Consider the following 26,273-nt stretch of genomic DNA (forward strand, 5'->3'; position numbering starts at 1 on the left):
AATCATGTATGGCATCACTGTTATAGTTGGGTGTCCTAATTCACTACCTTAAGCAGTATACAAGGTTGTCTAGTTCAAGTCCTCGACTCCTGTGTATTTGAATTTCTGTGTGTGTTGTAAGCTTGCTCCCCAAACTCCCTGTTAGCTTTGAGTAGCCCTTTGCCATTGTTCTTTGTCAAATTTATGGAATTATCTAGGAGCACAGCCTGAAAGTGAGAACAGCCATATTTCTGAAAGAACTCGTCAGACATGCCATTTTGTGCCTGATTTTCAAAAGGGTGCTGGAAGTTAAATATGCTTTTGCACAGGCACCTCTGCTCCTGCAAATGCTTTCATACTTATTGCAAGGGTACACATGCAAAATGAACTTGCGCTCGGGCAAGCCATTGTTCCATGGCTACTGCATGGGTACCCGTGTGCATGCACACTTGTGGGGATGTGCATGCAAAAGCAGATATGCAGAGGTGTGCACAAAATTCATACTGGCCATGGCCTCTTGTTTTTAAAATCAGGCCCTTATCAGCTAAGGAAACTTCGGATATAATATTTAGAATGGGGGGCTGGGAGTTCAGGGTTCCTGAGTTCTGTCCTTGCCTCAGTCACTGACTCACCCGTGACTCTGGGCAAGTCACTTCATCTCTTTATTCCTCAGTTTCCCCACCTGAAAAACAGAGACAATGACACTTATCTCACAGCATGGTGTTGGGCTCTGTTAATGTTTGTTGTGCACTTTGGGATCCTCCAGAGAAATGTTCTGTGTAAATGCAAAGTATTATTAAAATGAGTTTTCAATGCATAAAGGCTACAGGGACATTAGTGGCCATTTTAAAGTGATTTTAACTAACAGCACAGCTGTAAAATGGATTTTATACCAATGCATTTCCAGGCACTTGGGATACCATCAGCATTAACAGATTTCCAATAACCGCTTTAGTGGTTGATAAATAGTGTTAATTCTTATTTCCCTCATAGAGAAAAGAAACCCAGCAATGAGTTAAGTGGCATTTTTGCTGAGTCAGTAATCCAAGTAGTTTAAATGTATATTTATTCTATGTCTGAAATAATGCAAACTATTCAGAATGCTATGAGAGCTATGAAAAACACAGGGCTTGGAAAACTGGCAGTTTTTGTGGTTTTGGGGTTTAGAGTAAAGTTTCACAACCAATCAGCCCAGAATAATGTCCGGTTAAGGCATTTCTGCTAGTTAGTCTATTTATTTATTTACTTTGGCACAGTGAGACAGGGCTGGAGATTTGGGGGAAGGTCAGTGAAAATACTCCAGTTCTGTCAAAGGGCCTGATCCTTTTAGCTTCCAGTGGAAGCTGAAAGGTGCTCAGCAACTTGCTGGAGGCGCTAGTCACTTGCTCAGGACTGAGGCTGAGGTCTGGGAATTATGACTTGCTTTTGAAGGCAGCACTAAGAGCCCAGTCGGCACCTAGAGAGTTCCAGAAGAATTGTGTAATGCTGACAGACTCCGGTCATCGGTGGGTGAGATCGAACCTGGGGCCTCTGTAGCTGAGTGCATGAGCCTTTCTCTCTCTAAGTGGTCTTGGTGCCACTAGATGGGACAGAACACCACACCCCAGAGGTGTGTGGATTACAATTGCACAGAAGTAAAGAAACAGTCAGTATTGGATCCCTTGGACATTTTACTTTGGCATCCTCTGAGTTGTGTGTGTCTCCTTCTCTGCTAGTGTCTCCGATCTCTTCTGCCTTGGTTGAGATCCACTCCTGCCTTGATATTATGCGGTTTTCCAACAATCCTTCCAGTCTCCGTTCCCAGTCTGTCCCAATGGGAATTTTTGAACCATTAACTCCTTTGTATTGCTTCCAGACAAATACTTTAAAGCAAGTATTGACCATTTTGTGCCCTGGTTCCCCCCAAACATGCTAATATAATCGAGAACATTGTGGATAAGAGTGTCCTTTTGGACCCAGGTCCAATACAAAAGCTGCATGTGTAGGAGGGACTGAGTAGTGGAGCTGAAGTCAGCCCAGTGGATCTGAGAAGAGAATTTTGCTTTTCGTGATGATCAACATGTTGTATGAATCATTAGGGGGTGCAATCTCCCTTTGTGCCATCTGAATAACTTCAGCTGATTTTCAGGGGACATCTGCCCAGGGATGGGGTGGAGAATAGACCCTAACGACATCTCTTCTCTTCCACTGATGCAAATAGGAATTTAAACTATGCCCGGCCAAATCTTGGTCTGTGAGCACTGCCTGCCTGCAGCTCTAGGCTGGGTTTGTCCAGTGCATCCCTGGCTGTCTGCTGCAGAGCCTGCAAAGGAGCTGTATTCGTGTGCAGAGTCCTTCTGTGTGGCCTGACTGTATTCTGCCCCATTGTATAGAGCAGGAACCAGATCTGTTCAGCCGCTTCCTGGGCCTATTGTGGGCCTTACATGGGCCAGAGAATTTGGCCCATATGAAGAGGAGAACAGGGCCCCCTAGGGCTGATGACTGAGTTCATGGCAATATGCAAACACTTGTGCTCCAACAAAGCGTTCTGCTGCACAGTGATGCTTTGCCGAAGGAATAAGGTTGTTCTCTCTAATAAATATAGACTGTGCTGAGGTTCCTTTTATTTCAATTACTGGCTATAGATACCCAAAGTATCAAGCTAAACTACTCTGTTTTGCTTCACAGGATTTTCGTCTGCTCTCCAAATTGCTGGTGATGTGGTGAGGTCCCTGTTCAATCAATAGTAACCTCTGGGAAATGTATAACTCTCTAACCTACATAGCGCAGCATAATCACACTAGCTCAAGGGATAGTTCTGGGAGTCTGCTTTGGTTAAGGCGACCTTCATACAGGTTTTAATCAGGTCCATGAAGCTCTAGGGTTTTGCTTCATTCGTTTTTTGTAACGTTTTGCAAACAAGTCTGCAAAGAAGGCATCAACAAGTTTGAACAACTCTGACAAGACAATATGTTCCCTTCCCCTCTTCGAGTTACTGTGTCCCTGGGCATGGGTCTGTTTAACCACACAACAAACATGTTTAGGGAGTGGTGTGGGACTCCTACCTGATTGTCCTGCTGCCGATCCTTTGTGGGTTAGTGGTGCATCCTGCATGACTGCATCCAGCTAGTAGCTGGAATCACGTCCCAGTGCTGACCCACGCGTTCCAGCCGCACAGGCACTGTGGGATTATGTCTGCCCCCATAAGGATTTTGTTTTCAGGCTCCATCAGGAAAGAAAGTCTCAAGCCTTTCAATTCTAGTGAAGGGCTGGGCCTTGGAGTGTGGCAAGCAGGCACTGGGAGCAAGGGTCAGCAGGTGACAGGCGAGCAGGGCAGCCAGGGCCCAGAAGCACCATCCCATAGCCCATCCTGGGTCAGAAAGACACTGAGGAAGGAAGAGCTGGAAAGGAGTGGCAATATTCTGAAAATGCTGCCACCTTGTGTCTGCTTTGGAGATCTGAAAACCTACACTCCAGACTCCCACACCGAAATAGTAACTGGAGTTTGCACCGTGGTCCAGTGCCTTGCTATGAAACAACCACTAGAAAGTGAGAGTTAATTGTATGGCTTGAGGTGGCTTGTGTATCAATTTGCAATCTAGTTAGCTAGCTACAGCAGTTACTTGTGTGGCCCCATTACTGTAGTGTCTGAGCTTATCTATATAGTAGTATGGCAATGTGCATAATACTCCAATAAATTAACCAGTCACAACTGGGTAAAATGAATAATTTATCTTTGTATCTTTAGCATCCATAGCAGGGCTGGATGCAACTCTGAGAAGAAACTGGAACTGGATGGATTCCACTGATAGCCAAGCCAAAAAACTCATTGCTGTATATTCTTCAGAGGAGAGGCCAAGGGAGTTTGGTTTGGTTTGTTGAATTATTTTTTAACCTAAAAGGTCAGTTTTAACCTAAAAGGTCAGACTCATCATTTTTTTAATTCAGTGCCTAAACAGATTGTTCAGATCTGTATGTTTCCGTTGCAAACATTCTGTACTACATTAGTTTAATGGCACAGTCACTATGAATTACAAACTTCCTCTGCTCCCCCCTGTGCTGATGAAACATGGCAACATAAGGAACATCTGTTCTGTTACCCTTTGCTGGAAATGGGAAACATCATATTGCATTTTTATTAGACTTATTTGGATGCCACTGGGTTTTTTCTAAACACATCAAAGAAGCTGAATAACCTTAATTGAGTACCACAGAAAAAGCATGGTTTCATGCAAATACAGCTGCCAACATAATTATTAGGACAATACTGAGCTTCTATTCCTGAAATCTGTTCCATTTCTATGGTTTTTCTATTGCTCCCTTGCTGCTGAATCTCATTATAAACATCTCCACTCAAACCAATCTACAGCTCTGCCAACATAGTTAGACAGTAAACAAGTTAAGTCCTTAATTGTTGACATTAAGAATCCGAATAAACCTAAGGATTAGTATGTGTGCTGAACCTTTTATTTATGTAGGAAATTAATCACCTCCTCCTCTCTAGCAACACAAGTGCACTGAAAGTAGCACCAGGAACTACCTCCGATAGCTAAATTGCTGTTTTATCAACAAATTTAAACAGCCCCCAAGATTTCTATTACAGTTTAGTTAAAGGCAACCGATTTCTCTTGTTCCTTTGGATGGTTGCTTGAGCCAGGTCTTCCTGCATCTGTAAACAGAGGCAATGTGCCCAGAATTAATTACCTTGGATTCATTCCTATTATGTGACCAAGCACACCACACGCAGCAGTTAATCAGAGTACATCCATGCAACCTCTAGCCTACCCAGCACATAGAATCATTTCATTATTTAAACTCATTGGGAGTTGAAATTTATGGTACTACTCAAGGAGCAAGGTAAGGGAGTATGGGTGACAGAATCTGTCCCTTAGATTTTTTCCAGTGCCTTTTTAGAATGCTAAGTACTTTGTGTATCATAAAACTAACTGTACATTCATTAGTAACCACAAAACCACTAATACTGTACCTAATTCTTAATCTTAATGAACCCTAACGAAATTGTAATGTCTCCCCACTTGAAATTCCTTGCATGATGTGCCCTAAACATTCCAGAAAATGTTTACCCTGGGATGGCATGTAACATTTCTCCTTTATTTGTTTGCTTTGCAGAAGTTAGGTAAAGACTGAAAATCAGGCTCCTAATATAATCTAGCTTCAACCTTAACTATAGAGGGATTGTTGTACCTCCCTGATTCATTAGCTTTTTATTTCTAGACACTTGCCAAGGTTCAAATCTACCTTAGGTCACTCATGAAATACGTTCGGTCTCAGTCTAATTGCTAGAAGACATCTGTTCATATCACAAAACAAATGGATATAAAGTCTCATGAGTAACAGTTTCTCTCTAAGAAAATCAGACTGCAAGAATAGCAGAGGTTTTGGAGGTCAGGATTGTGTTGTATCAGCAGACCTTCTGTAGGGAAGTTTACATAGCACGTGCCTGCACTGTCTGGCTCTCTCCATCTTCTTCATAACATTTACTCCAAATTTAAAAAGAAACAAAGGTCAATGGAACAAATTTATTCCTGGCTCCACTAAAGTCAATAGAGTAGAAAAGTTTGGCCCTATATCTGCATTGGGAAGAGAAAAGAGAACAGTAATTTAGAAGGTGTTTTAAGGTTATTTTAATATCATTGGATGGAGCGATTTGTAGTGAATGATTGCATGCAACTCTGCTCTGAGAATGTCAGAGACAAGGTGCGTGAGGTAATATTCACAGAGCTGCTCTTCAGGTCTGAGAAAGGTCTGTGGAGCTCAAAAACGTGTCGCTCACTAACAGAAGTTGGTCTGATAAACCGTATTACCTCACCCACTTTGTCTCTCTCATACCCTAGGACCAACACTGCAAATAATTTAGCAGTCTAGTCACAAAGAACACCGTTTTTGCTGTTACTGAAACTTCTCTCAGGTCTGTGTGTCTGTTTCTCTTTTTCTCTCTGTTTCTTGTAAATTTCACAAAAGTTTATCAGCCTAGATTACTCATTACAGAATGGAGATTTATCCAGCACATTTTAAAATGGGATGTGTGTGTGCATGTGTGTGTGTGTGAATTTGAAGTAGTGCCTCATTTGTTTTATATAAATGTACCTAACATTTGCTTTAGCTTTCTCCTGAACCTTTATCACATGTCCTTATGTTGCTGCACTGGTCACCTGATTAGCACGATATAATCCTCTACTAATCTCTCAGATATATTTATATGTCTGGATGGGGCCCATACCACACTCCTCACAATTAAAACTAAGACAGAACCTTCTTCAAACTGAAGCCATGACTGAGTTTTCAGATGAGTTGATATAAGCAGTGTTAAAAGAACGGCACACTTAACCAAAAGGAGCCTGAAAATAAAATAGAGAATGAGAACTATCATGTTGAAGAAAGTTTATGAATGAACAGTTTATTCAGAGTTTTGTTTGCTGTATTATATTTTATTTTAGTAAGATAATTTTTAGTAATTTTTCAGAGATTTGCAGATGTTTGACTGTTTTGTGCTTTGCTAAGTTTTCTGAGACTCTGATTTATTATTAGTAAATATACGTAGTATTCGGAGTGTGGTACTCCCAGAATCCTAGCCCAGTGTTTATTCTACGTGCAGGCAAAAGCAGCACTTTTCCATTTGATACCGTATTTTCCTCACAACAACATTCGGCTCTATCGTGAAATGCACATGGACCTAAGCCCCATTGGTTTTTAAAACCATGATAAAATGTTTTATGGATCAGAGAGGAAAGTGCCAACCTAGGCAAAGCACCCCCTCATGTGCCTAGACACTAAACTGGTGGACGATCACCAAGTCTGAAATCTTTCCATGATGATTCATGTCTTAAGGACAAATATGAGGCCCTTACACAGTTTTAACCCAGACAAACTCCAAGTAATTTCAATGTGAGTTTATCTGAATTAGGACTGAATAAGGGGCTTCAGGGTTTATTTCTTAAGACAAGATCATCACTTGCTTTACTTGCAAATGCAGGGCACCTCCTTACTTCCCTGTTCCAACTACTTGTCCTAGGGCTCAGTGCACCAGTGCCACCAGTCTCCTCTGGGCTGCTTCTCTCTCTCCCAGGCATGAGAGTGGGTAGGACTCTGCCCCCACACAATGGACCAGTCGCAACAGCTGAGATGATTCATAGGGGGAAGTAACCCATTGCATATGTAGACCAGTAAGAGATTACTCTTCCCTTCCCCTCCCCCACAAAATGGGAGGGAACAGGAAATGAATTACAATTCTCAGAGTCAGAGTTCCCATCCTGGTTTGCTTCTGGGACAGCAAAGAGCTACACATTGCCCCTTACTCAGGGCAGAATGTTAAACCACAGCCTAGCGCATAGTTAAGTATATTATGTCTGTTGCTTTTTGTTCCCCTTGAATTTCTATCTAGTGTTCCTGTTAGAACCTAATGCCAGTTTCAGCTGAGTTCTGTTATTACTTTATTGTAGAGAGACAGTGTTGTCTATTGGTTAGGGCAAGTGACTGCCTCAGATCTTTTGGATTCTTCTAGTTCATCACCATGGGATCTCCAGGCAAGGCCCCCAATCTGTCTCCCTTTACGTTTTCTCCACAATGGGTACAATCATAATAATAAATAATATCAGGGGTTTGGAGAGACTTCAGCAATGACTGTGAAATGGATTGTGAAAAGTGCTAGAGAAATTGGGGAAAAATCAACAAAAACATTTTTTAAAAAAAAAATCATGCATCCATAGTGCAAGTGAGAAGCCTGTCTTTTCTTCTCATTCATTTTCTCCCTTCTTTAGTTTCTGTTTTCTCTTAATTCCCTTATTTCCCCCCCTTTCTTAATTTCGCCACTTAGTTAATTAAGCTTTCTCTAGGCTTGCAAACTTTTGGTTTCATAAGGTGAACTTGTTTACTAGGCAGGTTTTCCCAAACTCTCCCACTGCCAGTAATTAAGGGATTAGCATCATTACATCACTGGTGGAGATATTGAATGTTATTGCTCAGGCTGAACATACCCACGTTGCTTTCTGTTCATTGACGCTCAGTAGGCTGGGGCTGAGCTCTGCTCTAAATCAGTACAATGCCATGAATGTCAGCTTTCTTACAATGGGCGCTTTTGTATTCCAGAAGCTTTTCGTACCTTAATCCAACCCGATGCAAGCAATACATGCAACACGGTACAGGTACAACTTAAGCAGCTGCATTAAAAAAACAAAACATAAAATGAAGTGAACATGGCAGTTTAAATTGTTTAATAAGCTGTGGGCCAGATCATCAGGCATGGTCAAATGGCACAGAAAGCAAGTCAGTGCTTAATGTTCTCCTTTTCACTGTCCTGCCTGTTCTTCGCATGCTGTATTAGAGCAGTCTAAGGGCTGTTCTAACTTACGCTGGCTTGCAAAGGACACAGGAGGCCAAAACATACACCAGGATCATCAGGCTGTCCTGACCACGCCCCCTTTTCTCTACTAAGCTCGTAGCAGAGAATTGTGTGGTTAGGGTGGGTAAATCAGCTCTACAAAAGGGTTCCCTTTTGGTTATGTTAATCCACTCTGTGCCAGGGAGGCTGGGTTACAGCCAAAGAACTCCAGCTGTGCAGCACACAGCAGCCATACCAGACTTGAGGATGAGTACTTGTGGCACCTTAGAGACTAACAAATTTATTTGAGCATAAGCTTTCGTATGCTCAAATAAATTTGTTAGTCTCTAAGGTGCCACAAGTACTCCTTTTCTTTTTGCAAATACAGACTAACACGGCTGCTACTCTGAGACTTGAGGGTGCGGTTGCGGAAATCCAGGACAACCTCCCACCTCTGTCTCAGAGAGCATACTTGAAGAGAATGAAGCAGCTGTGCAGGTCTCTGATTTTATTGCCACAGGGCACGAGTCACACAGCCCCTGGGACTGCGCTAAGGAGCTGTGCCCCTCCTTCTCACCTGTGTTCTCCCACAGTTCACTTTAAATGTCACTTCACTAAAGTACCCTTTTCATTATTTGCAAAATCCTAGGTAACGATGACATTGTCTCTCCATTCCAATCCTGTGTGTGAGTGGTGAGAAGCGGTGTCTTTTCTCAGCTTGGTTTGCCCCACTTCACCTGATACAATTACACTGGCCTGACCCTACCCACTGAAGTCAATGGAAAACTCCACTGAACTGCTGTAGGAGCAGGATCCAACCTTCAGTCTTCCTTGGGTTTTAAATTGTTGAGCTAATCTACGGAAAAGACAGACTCAACTTTTATTCTTCAGAGAGGGCCTGACCTGCTTCCATTTCAGACAGTTACAAATCCCCGCTTGACTTCAGTAACATGCGGAGGGAAGAAGAGTTCTTTGCTAAATGTGCACTGCTCAAGCTCTGTATAAGTACCTAAGGACCCACATGAAAAATACTGTGTTCATGGGCTGTCAAAAGACTTAGGCATTTGGTTAAAGTCAATGGAGCTATATAGTTCACACCATCTGAGAATCTGGCCTGCAGTTTACATAGTGAAATAACCCACGAGAACTATGTATTATGTATATATACATAATCTATGACCTACCAGGAATGGGTATTACATACATACATATAATCTCTAGCATTTCCACCAGGCTCTATGTTTTGTTTCTGCCTTTTTGCCATAGCTGGCTCATGCTTTCTATGCCATGTTTCCACTTGCTTCCTGTTTCAAGGCCAGCTGTGAATTGATGATAGCATCTTCGAGCTGCTGGACTTCCTCTTGTCTTTAATCCCTTTATGGTTTCAAAATGGCCACACAGGTTTACAGTTGCCAACCACAGCAGTCAGATAGTAGCAGCTGGTAACCAAGTATACTACGTGCAGTTCTTTATGTTCCTTGAAAATGCAGCACAAAGATTTAGTGAGGTTGCAAAAGTAAGAACAACCTCTGAAATGTCTGGCATCAAATATCTTAGATGATCTAATCTCAGTCGTTTGTAGATGATACATCAGTTTCAGCTTGTCTCAACAGGAGCTGCTGGAAAGTTGATAATTGATAACTAGCTATTTAACTTTAAAAGATTTCCATACTTCATGGCCCCATTTGATTGGACTGTTAATAGATTTCAAAGCATGAACAAATTTCCCTAAATATTTAGGATATCATCTATCTGAGAAGGAAAATGCATTCTTTAGACAACTCTTTTGCTCAAAGCCAGTGTGAACTCAAAGGTAATATGAGCCAATTTTTCAGAGACAAAGCCACAAGTAAGTTTCTGCCTCTTCCTTTTCTTCTTCATAAAAACTTGGTTTCACAGGGCACAGAGCTGCAGACCAGATGTGTTGCAGGAGTTCCTGGCTGTGAGCAACTTTGTTTCTGTATTGTTGATTTTGTTAAAAGATGTAGTGAGAAATGTACATTTTTGTATACAGGAGCTTCTTCGAAGAAGCACAGAAGCTAAGAGCAAGCCAGGAAATGCAGAAATTTTCAAGTCATATGCTACACACCTAACCAAGTGGGAATACAGCCAACATTTTGAATAGATGAAACATCAGCTTCATGTCAAGATCTTTAAGATTAGAGGAATCAATCAGAAGTCAGTGCAGTGATTATTAGCTAAGACAGGCTGTTTATAAACATCCATGGGTATGCCTGAGAAGAGATTTAAGGCTTTAGAATATAAAAAAGTATCTAAATTTGCATGACCAAATCATCAGCACCACAGATAGGAGAAACTCCACCTTTAAGTTGATCATATATTTTTCCAAAAAGAAAAGGAGTACTTGTGGCACCTTAGAGACTAACCAATTTATTTGAGCATAAGCTCACATCTGATGAAGTGAGCTGTAGCTCACGAAAGCTTATGCTCAAATAAATTGATTAGTCTCTAAGGTGCCACAAGTACTCCTTTTCTTTTTGCGAATACCGACTAACACGGCTGTTACTCTGAAACCATATATTTTTCCAGGAATTGTAGGACTGATTACTACAGAACTCCAACAGGATTCAATGGGAACCTAACAGGGAAAAAAGGCAGGTGGTTTCCCCAAAATCTCCATTCCTGACCATTGAGTTCTGCAGTAAATTTTTCAGGCAGCCCGGATCTCCCGGTAGAGGAGCCAGGATTTTGAGTGAAAAATTATTTTATTCTACCCAAATCTGAACCACACACATGAGTGGAGCAGGTCATGAACTTTATGGGGAAAGAAGTATGGTGTTTCTCCTGCCTGTCACTAAACTATGGTTTAAGCAGGGAAAAGTTTTGTTGTGGAAGATCCATCTTCAGCCTTCTCAATTACAGATGCAATTAAGTTTGAAACCTGCTCTGCCAGCTCTGGGCTCAGTTGTGTCTTAAGGCGGCCCCGCATTAAGGACAGAGGGGAGTCATACCGCTCCAGGGAGAGATGAGGGAGGAATTCTGTCTTTGGAGGGCAAAATGCATTCCTGAATTCCTAATTTACACAGGGAATGAGGGATGCAGCATACTGCCCTCATCTCAAAGCACCAATTAGCACTGCTGGCTAGCATGTAAGGAGGGGAGGCCAATTTTCCACCTCATTCTTAGTCCCAGAGGGTCAATAAATAAAGCAGGCCCTGCACTCCAGAGAATGCAGTTGTGCCATAGTGCAGCACAGGGGTGGATGGAGGAGTTCTTTGCACCTTTTCTTTCCCTATGAAGCTGCAGAGTCCCGTCTGAGGCCAATGAGAAAGAGAATGAGCTTTTTAAGAACAAATGGACTGCTTAAAAGATAATGATCACAGAAATACAGAAATGTAGGGCTGGAAGAGACCTCGAGAAGTCATCAAGTTCTGCCCCCTGCGCTAAGGCAGGACCAAGTAAACCCAGACAATCCCTGTTTGTCCAACCTCCAGTGATGGGATTCCACAACCTCCCTTGGAAGTCTATTCCAGAGCTTAGCCACCCTTATAGTTAGAAAGATTTTCCTAATATCTAACTGAAATCTCCCTTGCTGCAGATGAAGCCCATTATTTCTTGTCCTACCTTCAGTGGACATGGAAAACAATTGATCATAGTCCTCTTTATAACAGCCCTTAGCACATTTTGTAGAGTGTTATAGTTTCCCCTCAGTTTTCTTTTCTCAGGATTAAACATGGCCAGTATATTTAACCTTTCCTCAGAGGTCAAGTTTTCTGAATCTTTTATCATTTTTGTTGCTCTCCTCTTGACTCTCTCCAATATGTCCAGATATTTCCTAAAGTGTGGTGCCCAGAACGGGACACAGCTACTCCATCTGAGGCCTCACCAGTACCAGGTGGGACAGTTATCATCTGTGATTGTCTTAATTATTAATTATTATTATATTTATAACATTTATTATTACTACTAGTTATCACCGTTCTGGTTGTCAAATGTAAATTAGGCTAACTTTATATGTTACAATTGTGCTTTTCCCAACTCATAATTTTACATTGCTTGGCACCATTTTTTAAGTCCCTGTATAGTTTTTATTTTGGTAAAATATGACTACAGATTTGCTTCTGTAGCATGGTCTAATAAAACATATGGAACATTAGACATTTTTGAACCATTAGCTGTTGGCTTGCTCTTTCCAGGGACCACAAGCTCCCCCTTTCCTCTCTTCTGTCTTCATGCTTTCATTTGTTATTCAGGAGACGCTATTTCTCCAGGAATCTCTGTTGGGAACTCTGACCTGTATCATTGGCTCCTCAGTCTATTGGCTCATGTTTAAAGATTCCGTGTTATGTTAACATTACTCTGCAGTGTATATTGCTGTCATTATTATATGGCCACTTCATAGCTTGATGGCTCATTGGTAGGAAAGATGGTCTTGTAGTTGAGGCATAGCAGTTTAAGCCAGGAGACCTGGATTCTATTCTTAGCTGTACCACAGAAGTCTTCTGCTGAACTTAGGGCTCAGTCCTGCAGTGTGCTGAGCACCCTGAGCTAAAGCCAATGGGTATTCACTACTTCACCGATTCAAGCTCTTAATCAATGCGCAATCCTGCATCAGGAAAACAGGATGATTGCAGGAGGGTTGTCATCTCTGTTCTTCTGTTTCCTCATCTGTAAAATGGGCATAGCTATGTGTCACAGAGCTGCATGGGCAAAACTGGCATTTAGAGGGGGTCAGGCACCTAGCTAACTATGACAGACTCTGCAAAGAATGAGCAACCCAGATCCACCCGTGAGTAGTTAATTACCTCAGTGGCTGGGCAATAGTTAATTAGTTGAGGAACACCTGGGCCTAATAATGGGTTATGATGGCTTAGTCAGAGAGGAAGCTCCCGTGGAGAGGGACTCACCAGGAAAGGGAAACTAGGAAAGGTGCTCCTAGAGGAAAGAGGTTCCAAAAGGAGAGAGCTGGTCCTAGTGAAAGGACCTTATCAGACAGCAGCAGGTGGTCCAGTTCACAGAGGAACTACATGCTGCTCCACAGAAGAGCTCAGTGGTTTGACTTCTCCAGTGATCCTGAGTCCAGAGATGGAATGCTTCCCATGTGATGGCAAGAGACTACAGAGGGAGTCCTGGGTTGAGAAGGCCTTACTGGAAAGGAGCCTGAATGCAGGAGACTGAACTCAACTGGGGCAGATAGACTAAGATGAACTTGCTGTCTTTCCTCTCCTGACCCCCTACCCCTTCCAGATAGGAAGTGGATTGGAGAATTGCTTGTGTACCATGATTTTTTCTTTGGTTAAAGAAATTACAGTGCATGAAAGGGCATTGTTCACTGCATAAAAGTATCATTGCACTAACTGAAAGTCCATTGGGGAAACTGAAGCAGGGACACAATGGCATTTCTGCAGCAGGCCATCAGGGGGCACTCTAGGGGTGAATGCCCACCATAACACTGTTTTTTGTAATGTAATAAAAACGTATGCACAATTCAGATGGAACCATATTCTGTCTGATGTGTGGTTCTGCCAAAATCTAAAGTATTCACAAAATTGGGTTGATTTTTGCCAGAATTTCATTTCAGAAGAAAACAGGGGTGGGGGGAGAGGAATTTGTTCTGACAATGTTGAAACATCCCAGTTCCACCTTTTCTTCATGAAACACTCTAATCTTCCATTTTGAAATACAAAATAAAAAAGTCCAAAATCAATTAAATGTTTCAGTTTTGTTCGAACTACACATTTCAATCAACCTAAAATGGAAAAAAAAAATTTTTCTTTGGGGAGAATTTTAAATTTTTTCAGTTTTTGGTCGGATTTGGAACAAAGACAAATTTCAAAATCCTTTGCAAAACAGAACTTCTGTTCTCTTCTGAACTCTGGTTGACATCACCAGGAAAGAGGGAACACAAAATGGGGAAGACTAAACCCAGCTGGAAATCCTCGTCATTACTGATCCTCCAGTTAGCAATTGCTTTCCCGTGTCCTGAACAGAAGAGACAGCAGCTGGACTACACTTACCAGGAAATGAGTGGAGAGCATGGGACATGCTACATGGCTGGCTAGAAATGCCACAAAAGAAATGAAGAGATGAACTGGTAATACCTGGAAGACGTTCACTGGATCAGCACAGAGATAGGGTCCAGCAGGGGCTAAGAGGAGGGGAGATCTAAAAGCCTCCACAAACATGCTTATTGCACTTTGGGCCTGATCCAAAACCCAATGGGATTCAGTCCAAACCTTCAGGGAGAGCTCAGGGAAAGCTGGGAGAGGGTCACCATGGCCAAATCCAGGCCCCTTGCCACGTAGGGGTGGTGCAGTGGTAGTGGCTGCCATTTTAGCTTATGGACTACAGTGTCTGTATTGCAACACCATAGCCTGCTTCCAGAGTGAGGGTATGAAATTTCATCCCATTAGCACCCAGCAAATAGCTTCATTATTTGGGCTGGGGAGGAGGGCAAGGGGGGAATTTCACCTTATATGCTGCTTTTTGTGTAGATAATTGCTTCTCTGTGACACTGCTTTCTGACAAATCATTTGCTCTGTCCAAACACAGAGCATTTCAGTTTAATGCCCAGCCCAGACCAGCTTCTAGTTCAGTACCTGGGGAAAGATTTCCTCCAGGTGGGTATGGTGAGCACACACCACTTATTCAAGGTCATGTCACTGCTGAGGCCAATCAGCATATGTAATGCCATACTCCATGTCACACATGCTTAATAGAATGATAAGTGACCATTTTCTCATGGTGACTGACCTCTTCTTTCTAGTCTTTGCACCTCTCACTGAGTTGGTTTGTTTGGTCTGCCAGCTGCTTAGAATCATCACAGAACTACTGTCCCAAACAGTGGCAGCGAAATAATTGGTAAGGGATTGTTAGCACAGACGATATGATTATCAACTAACCCATCCTGTAGCAAATGGCATCTAGTCTGAAGTAAATACTCTGTATGTTAAACAGTAATTTCACCTCCTGGCCATACAGATAGAAGAAATCACACCAATAGCAACAAGTCAACTTTTAAAACACTTGTTTTTCTTTTTAAAAGGGCTAGTGACCCTTCAAAGAGCTGGGCCTGGAGGGACACCAACAAAACAACAATGCAGTGATGTAGGGAAAGACATTTTAAGATCCTCATCTTTTTATTGGTTTCAGAGTAGCAGCCGTGTTAGCCTGTATCCGCAAAAAATTTTTAGTCTCTAAGGTGCCACATCTTTTTATTGGGTTTGTTAAGACACTGCCCCTGTTCCCATAAGATCTCTGTGACCTGTGGATACAATAATCAAATTTTCATAGGCAACAAAATACACTACGCCCACCCCCTGAGTTTTGTACCACAGCGGAGCAGGGGCGCCATTTCAGATTTTGGTAGGGGTACCCCCCCGCCCTCCCTAAATGTCACTCCTGCAGGCCAGCTCCATGGAGCAGCATAACGGGCTTGTACTGCCAGACCCTGTGCCCTGTCTCTGGGAAGCAGCACCGATAGGGGCTGCATTTCACAGTGGGGGAGCTGATCACTGTGCGGCAGGTGCCAGACAGCAGCTGATGGGAAGGGCAGAAGGAGGACAGGCTTTCAAGCTGGTTCCTGGTGAGCTATGTGCAGCTGCTGGAGGTAGGAGACCTGCTGCACCAAGTGCCTTGGGACTAGGGGTGTGTGGGGAGGGGGCACAGGGGACTAGGGCCATGAGGGAGTGCAGGGATTAGGGGAGAAAGGGGTGCAGGAGGGGTTGGGGCAAAGGGGGCACAGGAGGGGAGTGCAGGGGCTAGGGCAGAAGGGTGCACAGGAGGGGAGTGCAGGGGCGCAGGAAGGGAGTGCAGGGGTTGGGGGCAAAGGGGGCACAGGAGGGGAGGGCAGGAGTTAGGGGAGAAGGGGGCGCAGGAGGGGAGTGCAGGGGTAGGGGAGAAGGGGTGCAGGAGGGGAGTGCAGGGGTACGGGAGAAGGGGCGCAGGACGGGTTGGGGTGAAGGAGGCACAGGAGGGGTTGGGGCTAAGGGGCACAGGAGGGGAGGGGAGGGCGGGTAGGGAGAAGGGGGCGCAGGAGGGGAGTACAGGGGTACGGAAGAAGGGGGCGCAGGAGGGGAGTGGAGGGGTACGGGAGAAGGGGGCACAGGAGGGGAGTGCAGGGGTAGGGGAGAAGGGGGCGCAGGGGGGAGTGCAGGGGTAGGGGAGAAGGGGCGCAGGATGGGTTGGGGCAAAGGAAGCGCAGGAGGGGTTGGGGCTAAGGGGGCACGGGAGGGGTTGGGGCTAAGGGGCACAGGAGGGGAGGGCAGGGGTAGGGAGAAGGGAGTGCAGGAGGGGAGGGCAGGGGTTGGGGCAAAGGGGACACAGGAGGGGAAGGCAGGGGCTAGGGCAGAAGGGGGCGCAGGAGGGGAAGGCAGGAGCTAGGGCAGAAGGGGGCGCAGGAGGGGAAGGCAGGGGCTAGGGCAGAAGGGGGCGCAGGAGGGGAAGGCAGGGGCTAGGGCAGAAGGGGGCGCAGGAGGGGATGGCAGGGTTGGGGTGAAGGGCATACATGAGCGTCAGCATAGGTGTAGGAGGGTAAGGGGTGCACAAGTGGGGCCATGTGATAAAGCATATATGGAATGTGCCAGATGCTGTGTTCGTCCGTGCCATAAGGGACTGTGTGGGTGGATAGAGCTATTGTCTTACCCAGACCCATGCTCTGCTCATGCTCCCAAACTTTGTGAAGGGCTGAGCCCTGGCTGAGCCTGGTCACCAGCCTGGGGCCTGCCCTTCCCAGTGCTAGGGGAGAGAGGGCACCTGGGGTTAAGACTCTCGTGAAAATTGCTAATCACCAGACGTACCCACTAGAGGGTGTTTGGAATTTAGACAGACTCATCCCTGGCCAGGGAGCCAGCATGTTGAGCTGCACGGCCCTGGCTCTCCAGGAGGCCTGGCTGAATGTGGCACCTACACACCCCTGGGGCACTGCTCAGGCCACTCAGGGTTGGTGCCGTCCTGGGGCCTTTGTTGCACACGGGCCTTACCTCTGCCCCTTGGCTGTTGACAAACCTTTCACCCTGACACAACTGCATGGCATAGGAGGAAAGATCTCCTAGAGCGCCCCCTCCCTGCCCGCGCAGCAGCGAGCCCCCCGGCACTCACGTGCGCTCAGCTCCAGGGAACTGGGGAGTCCCCTTGCAATTCCAGCTGAGGGGTCTGGAGACTCAAGTTTTTCACAGCTGCTGAGGAAATGATGGCTCCTGGGTTTCAAATGACAATGGCCAGCTTCTATTTGATCCAGTTCTGGTCTGTAACAACCTTTTCATTGCCCTGAACAGCTCACTGGGATGGCAAAGGAGTAACTCAGGGAGGAACTGGCATGTGCCACTGTGCTGCACACACAAAACCTTTTAGAGCTTCACCGCTGCAGGTGGGGCAGAACCTCTCTGTCGCCTGCACCGTAGCACAGGGTGATGCCGGAGCTAACAGAGAATCTCTGCTCTCTGTTAGCAGTGTAGGGCCCATGACAGGCAGGGGAACCTCGAGAGGTACATGGTGCATAGACACACCAGCCTGCTCATTACACACTTGCCTAGATAGACAAAACTTGCCCTCAGAACCAGCTGTTCATATCTTACTTCTGATACTAGCATAAGAAATCGCTATGCACCAAGTGCTTCCACTCATAACTTCCACAGTCTTTCTCGGGCTTGTCTGAGATGGGATCTTGGGACCTGTCATTCCCAAGTGCAGAATTTCCCCCTGAGAGCAACAGGCTCCTCAGTGACTACAGCACTCCTCCTCATATGGGACTTTATCCTGGCCATGGGGATTGAAATGGACTCCTCCCATTCGCAAAGCACAAGCTCCTCCCTTCTCCCCCAACTGAGATGGACAAGGGTCTTAGTGGTTAAATGGTAGCTGAACAGTTCTGACTCTACCTCAAGGCTTGGGCAGAATCATAGGATTGGAAGGGATCTCAAGAGGTCATCTAATCTAGTCCCCTGCACACATGGCAGGACTAAGTATTGAGTAGACAATCCCTGACAGGTGTTTGTCTAACCTGCTCTTAAAAATCTCCAGTGATGGAGATTTCACAGCCTCCCTAAGCAATTTATTCCAGTTCTTAACCACCCTGATAGGAAGTTTTTCCTAATATCCAATCTAAACTGCCCTTGCTGCAATTTAAGCCCATTGTTTCTTGTCCTATTCTCAGAGATTAAGGAGAACAATTTTTCTCCCGTGTCTTCCTTGTAACAACTTTTCATGCCCCTCGAAATTTATCATGTTCCCTCTCAGTCTTTTCTTCTCCAGACTAAACAAACCCAATTTTTTCAATCTTCCTTCATAGGTCATGTTTTCTAGACCTTTAATCATTTTTGTTGCTTTTTCTGGACTTTCTCCAATTTTTCCACATCTTTCCTGAAATGTGGTGCCCAGAACTGGACACAGTACTTCAGTTGAGGCCTTATCAGCACAGGGTAGAGTGGAAGAATTACTTCTCGTGTCTTGCTTACAACACTCTGGTTAATACATTCCAGAATGATGTTTGCTTTTTTTTGCAACAGTGTTACACTGTTGACTCATATTTAGCTTGTGATCCACGATGACCCCCAGATCCTTTTCTGCAGTACTCCTTCCTAGGCAGTCATTTCCCATTTTGTACTTGTGCAACTGATTGTTCCTTCCTAACTGGAGTACTTTGCATTTATCCTTATTGAATTTCATCCTGTTTACTTCAGGCCATTCTCCAGTTTGTCCAGATCATTTTGAATTTTAATCCTATCCTCCAAAGCATTTGCAAACCCTCCCAGCTTGGTATCATCAGCAAACTTTATAAGTGTACTCTCTCTGTTATTACCTAAATCATTGATGAAGATATTGAACAGATCCGGACCCAGAACTAATCCCTGTTGAACCCCACTTGATATGCCCTTCCAACTTGACTGAACCACTGATAACTACTCTCTGGGAATGGTTTTCCAACCAGTTATGCACCCACCAGATAAGAGCTTGCTGTATTATCTCCTGATTGTTCTAAACTTAAATATAAACGTAAAATATGGCTTTAATTGGTGTTTGTATATATTTTTTTCTTTCTTTATATAGGAATTAGATACAGTGCTCCTGTTAGATAATTTCTAAATTATTATCTGCAAAAAAGACTAAGTTTTCAGGTGCTTATGTAGCCCCTAGAATTACGGTTCAAGTTGTCCCACCCACCAAAATCTGAAATGGCACCCCTGAATATCAACAAAATGTCAGATGAAATTCAATGTCGATAAATGCAAATTAATGAACATTGGAAAACATAATCCCAACTATACATACAAAATGATGGGATCTAAAGTATCTGTTATCACTCAAGAAAGAGATCTTGGAGTCATTGTGGATAGTTCTCTGAAAACATCTGCTCAATGTCCAGCAGCAGTCAAAAAAGCTAACAGAATGTTAGGAACCATTAGGAAAGGGATAGGTAATAAGACAGAAAATATCATAATGCCACTATATAAATCCAATGGATGCCCACACCTTGAATACTACATGAAGTTCTGGTTGCCCCAGCTCAAAAAAGATATTTTAGAATTGGAAATGGTACAGAGAAGGGCAACAAAAATTATTAAGGGTAGGGAACAGCTTCCATATAAGGAGAGATTAAAAAGACTGGGACTTTTCAGCTTGGAAAAGAGATGACTAAGGAGGGATATGATAGAGGTCTATAAAATCAAGAACAGTGTGGAGAAAGGGAATAAGGAAGTGTTATTTACTCCTTCACAAAACACAAGAACCAGGGGTCACCAAGGAAATTTATAGACAGGAGGTTTAAAACAGTCAAAAGGAAGTACCTCTTCACACAACGTACAGTCAGTCTGTGGAACTCACTGGGGATGTTGTGAAGGCCAAAACTATAATGGGCTTCCAAAAAGAATTTAAAAAGTTCATGAGGGATAGGTCCATCAATGGCTATGAGCTAAGATAGCCAGGGATGCAACTCCATGCTCAGGGTGTCCCTAGCTTCTGTTTGCCAGAAGCTGGGAGAGGACAACAGGGGATGGATCACCTGATTGCCTGTTCTGTTCATTCCCTCTGAAGCACCTGTCATTGGCCATGGTTGGAAGACAGGATGCTGGGCTAGATGGACCATTGATCTGACCCAGTACGGCCATTCTTATATTCTTATGTTGTTGTACAAGCATTCCATAAAGTCTAAACTAAACTTATTTTTATAACTCTAATACCTATTTGAACAGTACTAAGACACAGGTGAGTCAGACTGGTTCCAGCGACGTATTTGTCAGTGTTCACCTCAGATCTAGGGGCTAGGCATGAGCTGGCACCTGATCTGCCACCAGCACAAACAGTGTTGTCTTGGTTTTCAGAGATGCTGAGTCAATGGAACTGTGGATGCTCAGACTGAAACTCAGACCACATATACTTTGGTTGACATTGAACACTACTAAATGTGTTGCATCAGAATAATAACAACACTTAAAGAATTTTCCTTTCTCTGATATGAGGGATCTATTCTCATGCGCCCAAATCTGCTGACTTTGCTCAGCTTAGACAGTAATATTTTTACTATGTTATTTTGGGCTAAATTCTGCTGTCCACTATTCTTGTGTAAATCCAGCCTTTCTCCACTGATATTAACAAATCTAATCTGGATTTAACCCAGTGTGTATCAAAGTGAACATAGCTTGACACTTGCAAAACCATTACATATTTTCCAAAAATATGTCCAGCTCTCCTCCTAAAGCAAGGCTCAGGGCTTACTTCTAATGCTGACTTTGGTAGTTCGTTAATATTTCTTTATGCAGAAATTCTGCCTAAATTGTAACATGCTTTCAAATGAGTTACCATCTGTAACCTTAAGCGCATCCCAATGCCAGGGGGCAAGGGGCTCACTGGTATCAGGTAGTGACTTTCAGATAGTCTGACCAGTTCAACCTACCCCAATTCACTTACATCATAATCTTTATGTAACCGGTGTCGTGTAAGGTATCATTGGAAAACCACCAACACACTCATCATTAATATTCTTACATGGTGTATGTACAGTAAACTCCCACAGAAATGTGAAGAAAATATGGGACTAAAATATATTTGAACCAGACAAGTCTGGGGAGTGGGTAAACAGGTTTTTTCCAGAAAAAGGAAAAGCTGGCGCTTCCATCCAGGTGCACTCACAGTTAAGTGGCCATTTATTGGCATATTGGAGACTGCAGGCACAGATCAATTTGCATTATAGAAAGTACCAGCAGGGAAGAAACCAGCCTGGAACCCTCTCCATCAGAGTCCATGGTACCTTTCCTCACAGCAGGGACACTGGACTTTAAAGGTACATGTCAAAAGTTCACTGGACTACAAAAGAGAGGGGCAAAGAGCCCAAGTGATCTTTCACCTAAAAAGACAAAGGAATCAAGCAGTTTGGACTTTGTGGGAGATCCTGACAAACGGGGTGGTCAGCTGTCTTGCTGGAAGAAGGTGTGGTCAGATGTTTATATTGAACCAAGACTGTTAAATCTTAGTCACTGGGAAGGGTTTTTCACTTATATTTGTTTGTAATCATTTCTGACTTCATCCCATATACCTGAACTCAATTAAAACTTCTCTCTTTTTGCTTAACTAAACTTGTTTTACTTTCATTCTAAACCAACCCAGTACTGTGTTTGATGTGAAGTGGTTATTAACTGCAGTTAAAGCACCCAGCTGCTGTACTTTTGTCTCTTTAATGGAGCAATGGACCTTGTTACTACTTTGGATGTGCCAGGAGAGGACTGGACATTTCAGGTGGTTTGGGGGAAACTTGGGACTGGGGGCAAGTAGTAACCAAGACTGGTGTAGACCATAGTGTGGCTGTGATGTAACAAGCAGGCTGCTGGAGTCAGAGGTGCTGAACCAGAACTGGTCAACACACAGACACTCAGTGCATGCTTGTATATCTGGCTGGGAGAGTCCAGACAGGGAACTACAGCAGCAGAACATTGTAAGGCACACACAGTTCCAGGACAAGCCATCATACAATCTCTCACTGGTCTGGGTTGAACCCCAAAATGTGACGCCATCTCAAACAGCTTATTGGCACACATGGGTCCCTTTGCTTTCTAGATTTTATCTGCCTTTATGTGACGAATTCTGGCTGCTTACTAAATTATACCTCTCTGTTACTTTCCTTCCATATGCACATACAAGCCACATTAGAACCCACTTTACACATCTTGTGAGAGTGGAGATGAGACCCTATTTGAATGTTTTCTAAGCTTGCTCCTTATCAGTGTCCATGCTGAAAAATTGGTTTCAGAGTAGCAGCGATGTTAGTCTGTATTCGCAAAAAGAAAAGGAGTACTTGTGGCACCTTAGAGACTAACCAATTTATTTGAGCATAAGCATAAACTTTCGTGAGCTACAGCATCCGATGAAGTGAACTGTAGCTCACGAAAGCTTATGCGCAAATAAATTGGTTAGTCTCTAAGGTGCCACAAGTACTCCTTTTCTTTATGCTGAAAAAGCAGTCAAGCTGCACGTCTGTAGTTCTCTAGATCCATTTTTCCTTTTCCTAATTCTAGATTATCCTTCTGCAGTGTCTTGACCATTACTCCTCAATACCAAAACACCTACAGAGTGCAACATTAACATCTCCTAGCTATATGGCACAGAACAATTTTCCCTCAGTGTTTATTGCACTGTAGTCACTGCAGTGTCTCCTACTGTACATGATGATTACCATAGATGCTGTAGTGATAAATGCTGTACTTTAAATGACAAATATACATATGCCAATACAATAGAATGTACAGAATGTAAGGGCCCCACATGGCCTGTGACTATGCAGATGTGTAAGTGGTTTTATAATTTACTGCTTTTCCAGAAGATGCACAAATCTCCATTTCTGCTGCAAAAATGGCCATTTTGCTGCCATCTTCCGTTTGCCAGACATTGTCTGCTTGAAGGTTGGTAGGGACTTTTGGAGTTGGGAAGAACAATCATGGGGAGGGGAGCATGGTGGAAAATATAATCTTAGCAAAGATCATAGGGTGCGTGCAGAGTCATATCATTATCATAGAGTGTTTGTATTGCTGTAGATGCCCCACTGTCCAGGATTGTTAGGTTAGGTGTTAGGTGCTGTACAAATGCAGAACAAAAAGACTGTTCCTGCCTCAAAGAGCTTACAATCTAAATAAACTGACTATTACGTAGACCATGAATATTGTGTATACAAAGACAATGAAGAAGGTTTTTCAAGAACTGAATCATAGAATATCAGGGTTGGAAGGGACCTCAGGAAGTCATCTAGTCCAACCGCCTGCTCAAAGCAGGACCAATCCCCAATTTTTGCCCCAGATCCCTAAATGGCCCCCTTAAGGATTGAACTCACAACACTGGGTTTAGCAGGCCAATGCTCAAACCACTGAGCTATCCCTCCCCTCCAAGGGGAATGTGGTACACTGTAAGTGACCAAGGGATGGTGGAATATTAAAATCTTTACCCTGGATTGGATGCTAACAAATACTGTTCATTAAGTTATAGCCATTGTTTGATGCATACCCCATTAGCTAGCACTCAATGATATAATTACACATATTAGGCCCACTCCTTACTCAGGATAAACTCTTGCTGCAGGATCAGGCCCATTTGTTTGTATTTTAGACAATTATGTTTAATACGAATGCTTTAAAATACAGGAGACAGACAGAGAGACCTAGCATTCCGCTCTGACAATGATTTTCCTTTTTCTTGACTGCAGTGGGCTATGACAGCATCTACTTCTGATTTGGTAGTCCCAAAGACGTATGCTTTTGAAACTCACAATACTGCTATTTTCAGACTATGACTTCACACCAGCCAATGTGGGTAACTCCAAGCAAAGCCAAAATAAGACCTTGCGTTGTGCCAGTAATTCATCCCTTCCATGCTCTTGTACACATCTTGAAAGAGAGGAGATCATTAAAGCTTTGGCATGTTTCACTGTCTTGGATAATCTCTGCTGGAGCTGGAGGGGGGAGAGGAGGTTTCAAGCCAAGCTCTGCTGCAGAGTTAGAATACAGCCAAGTGCCTCTTGCAGAGGTGAGCTGTCTAGCTGTGCAGCAGCCTTGAATTCTGAAAGTGTAAGGACTAGCACTGTACCCTGTCCCTGTGACGGGTGGGGGTGGGGGGGGGGGAAAGTTCCTTAACTCATCTCTTTCGCTTATGCACCTACTGAGGAACCAAGCAGTGGCTCTCACTGTTCATTCCTCTTCATTATCTCTTCAGTTATCTTCTGCAAGGGGAGCCAACAGGTGTTCACATCACCAGAAACATCAGCACAAATGACACCAAGGTTGCAGTAAAGCTGCCTATGTTGCACTTGTTCTGTGGACAGAGGACTTTAATCTCCAGGTTTACCAGTCAGGCACTGAATTAACCTGACATCAAATGGGGATGGGATGGGATGGGATGGGAGTGGCTGGATGTAGGGAAAGGAAGCTGTGACCAGAATCCATATGGCTCAGACTCTGGTCAGTTGGGTAGTACTTGAGCAGAGAAAGTAAGAGAAATCCAGTAATCTTCCCTGACCTCCTCCCCTTCCTCCCGGAGTATGAAACAAGTGGAACAAGAGGCTTCAGAGCAATCTGACTCACCAGATGAGTTAATTTTTCATACAGGGAGGATGAAAAAGCCACCTCACTGTGGACAGCACTTTGATAAAGCAGCTCCAGGGTGTTAGTTCCTCAGTTATGTCAACAATAAACTCAGATTTTCCATTTCTATGACAGTTAAAAAGGCGAGAGAGACCAATGACTTGAGTCACAGGTCTAGGCACAGGGCCTGCTGGTCCAGACAGGGGATTGCCACTGGAGAAATACAGGCCACAACATGACCACCCCTGTCCCTTGGGGCTTCTACCAAAGGGAAAGAGCTCTAATCTTTTGACAAGGCTCCATTGGATCCCCACTGACTGAGGCTGTCTGGGGTGAACTGAATTAATGAGGCTCTTGGGTGCCTTGGCTTTACCCGCTTTCTGTGCTGAGTTGGTCACATTTAGCCCCACGCTGGATTGAGAGCCCCGGGCAGCTCTCCTGTAAATGGACTTCTCACCACTGGAGGTCTGGCACACAAGTGAATCTAGCCCCAAGAGTCAAATCTTACTCCCTTTCTCCCACCCTTAGTCTGTCTTGTCTATTTCAGCCCTGATCCTGCACATACTTAACTTTACATGTTTTGAGTAGTCCTATTATTTGCAGTTTGTAAAGTTAAGCACACGTACAAGTCTTTGCAGTCTTTAGACTAGAGGCTCTTTGAGGCTTGAAGTGTCACACTCACTTCTCTTCCTTGTTCCCTACTAGGACAGTAAAAAAGCTTTTCTTTCATTTTCTCATCTTTGTCCCCATGGTCAGCTCTGTGCACAAACTTAATTCCTCTTTCCAGTTAGCCCAAGTTTTTGTCTGGAAATCCAGCATTCTCAGTGACGTGAGTCCCTGCCTGTTTGCTCTGTTTCTAGATGATGCTTTGTTTTCTCTTAATCACACTTTCTTCCCTGCTGTGAATCTCACTAGACTGATCACTGCCACTATCTTTCATGTATTGCATGTTGGGCAATCACAGGAGGACTCCATGTTTCTAAAAGTGAAGTGGCTCTTTATTAAGAGGTCTAGTTACAGAAGTGTAGCAACTTCAACTAGCATTCCACCCATGTGCACACAGACTGGCTTTCTGGTGCCTCCTCCAAACACTTCTCTCTGGCAACCTTACTCCAAGTGCTATGCCAGTTGCTACACTCATAGTTCCCCTCTCTCTCCCTAACTGTGTAATGTAGACCAGGCCTGAATAATGTGTATTGCCAATGGTTGGATCCAATTTATAAGGAGCTAGGAGCAAATAATAGTGCAGAAATGAGATAAATAATCTTCTGATGAAACAGGTAATGATTAGTTGTGAAACGATCTCACAAAAGCAATCCAAGACTCAGAGGGAGACCAAAAGAGCCCCATTCACTGCCAGATTATGCTATAATACAAAGCCAAGTCGCCTCATGTTTCTATTCGTATATAGAGGACACTATATACCAGAGACTCAGTGGTAGCTTTTCTTACTAGTTTTC

The 26,273-nt window shown here is 43.9% G+C and overlaps 1 long non-coding RNA gene across 2 annotated transcripts in view; it reads left to right on the top strand.

Moving 5' to 3' along the window:
* The window catches only part of LOC125645371 (uncharacterized), a 277,583-nt gene that overhangs the window by 168,726 nt on the left and 82,584 nt on the right, over nt 1-26,273 (top strand). The window contains exon 4 of one of the 2 annotated variants that reach the window (XR_007359289.2): nt 2,647-3,665. The exons of the other annotated variant lie outside the window; for it this stretch is intronic. This is a non-coding gene — a long non-coding RNA (uncharacterized LOC125645371). Of the gene's footprint in view, nt 1-2,646; nt 3,666-26,273 lie in introns of those variants that run through there. 2 annotated transcript variants of the gene reach the window in all.

The sequence above is a fragment of the Caretta caretta genome, chromosome 12 (genome assembly GCF_965140235.1).
Source record: "Caretta caretta isolate rCarCar2 chromosome 12, rCarCar1.hap1, whole genome shotgun sequence".
NCBI classification, from domain to species: domain Eukaryota; kingdom Metazoa; phylum Chordata; order Testudines; family Cheloniidae; genus Caretta; species Caretta caretta.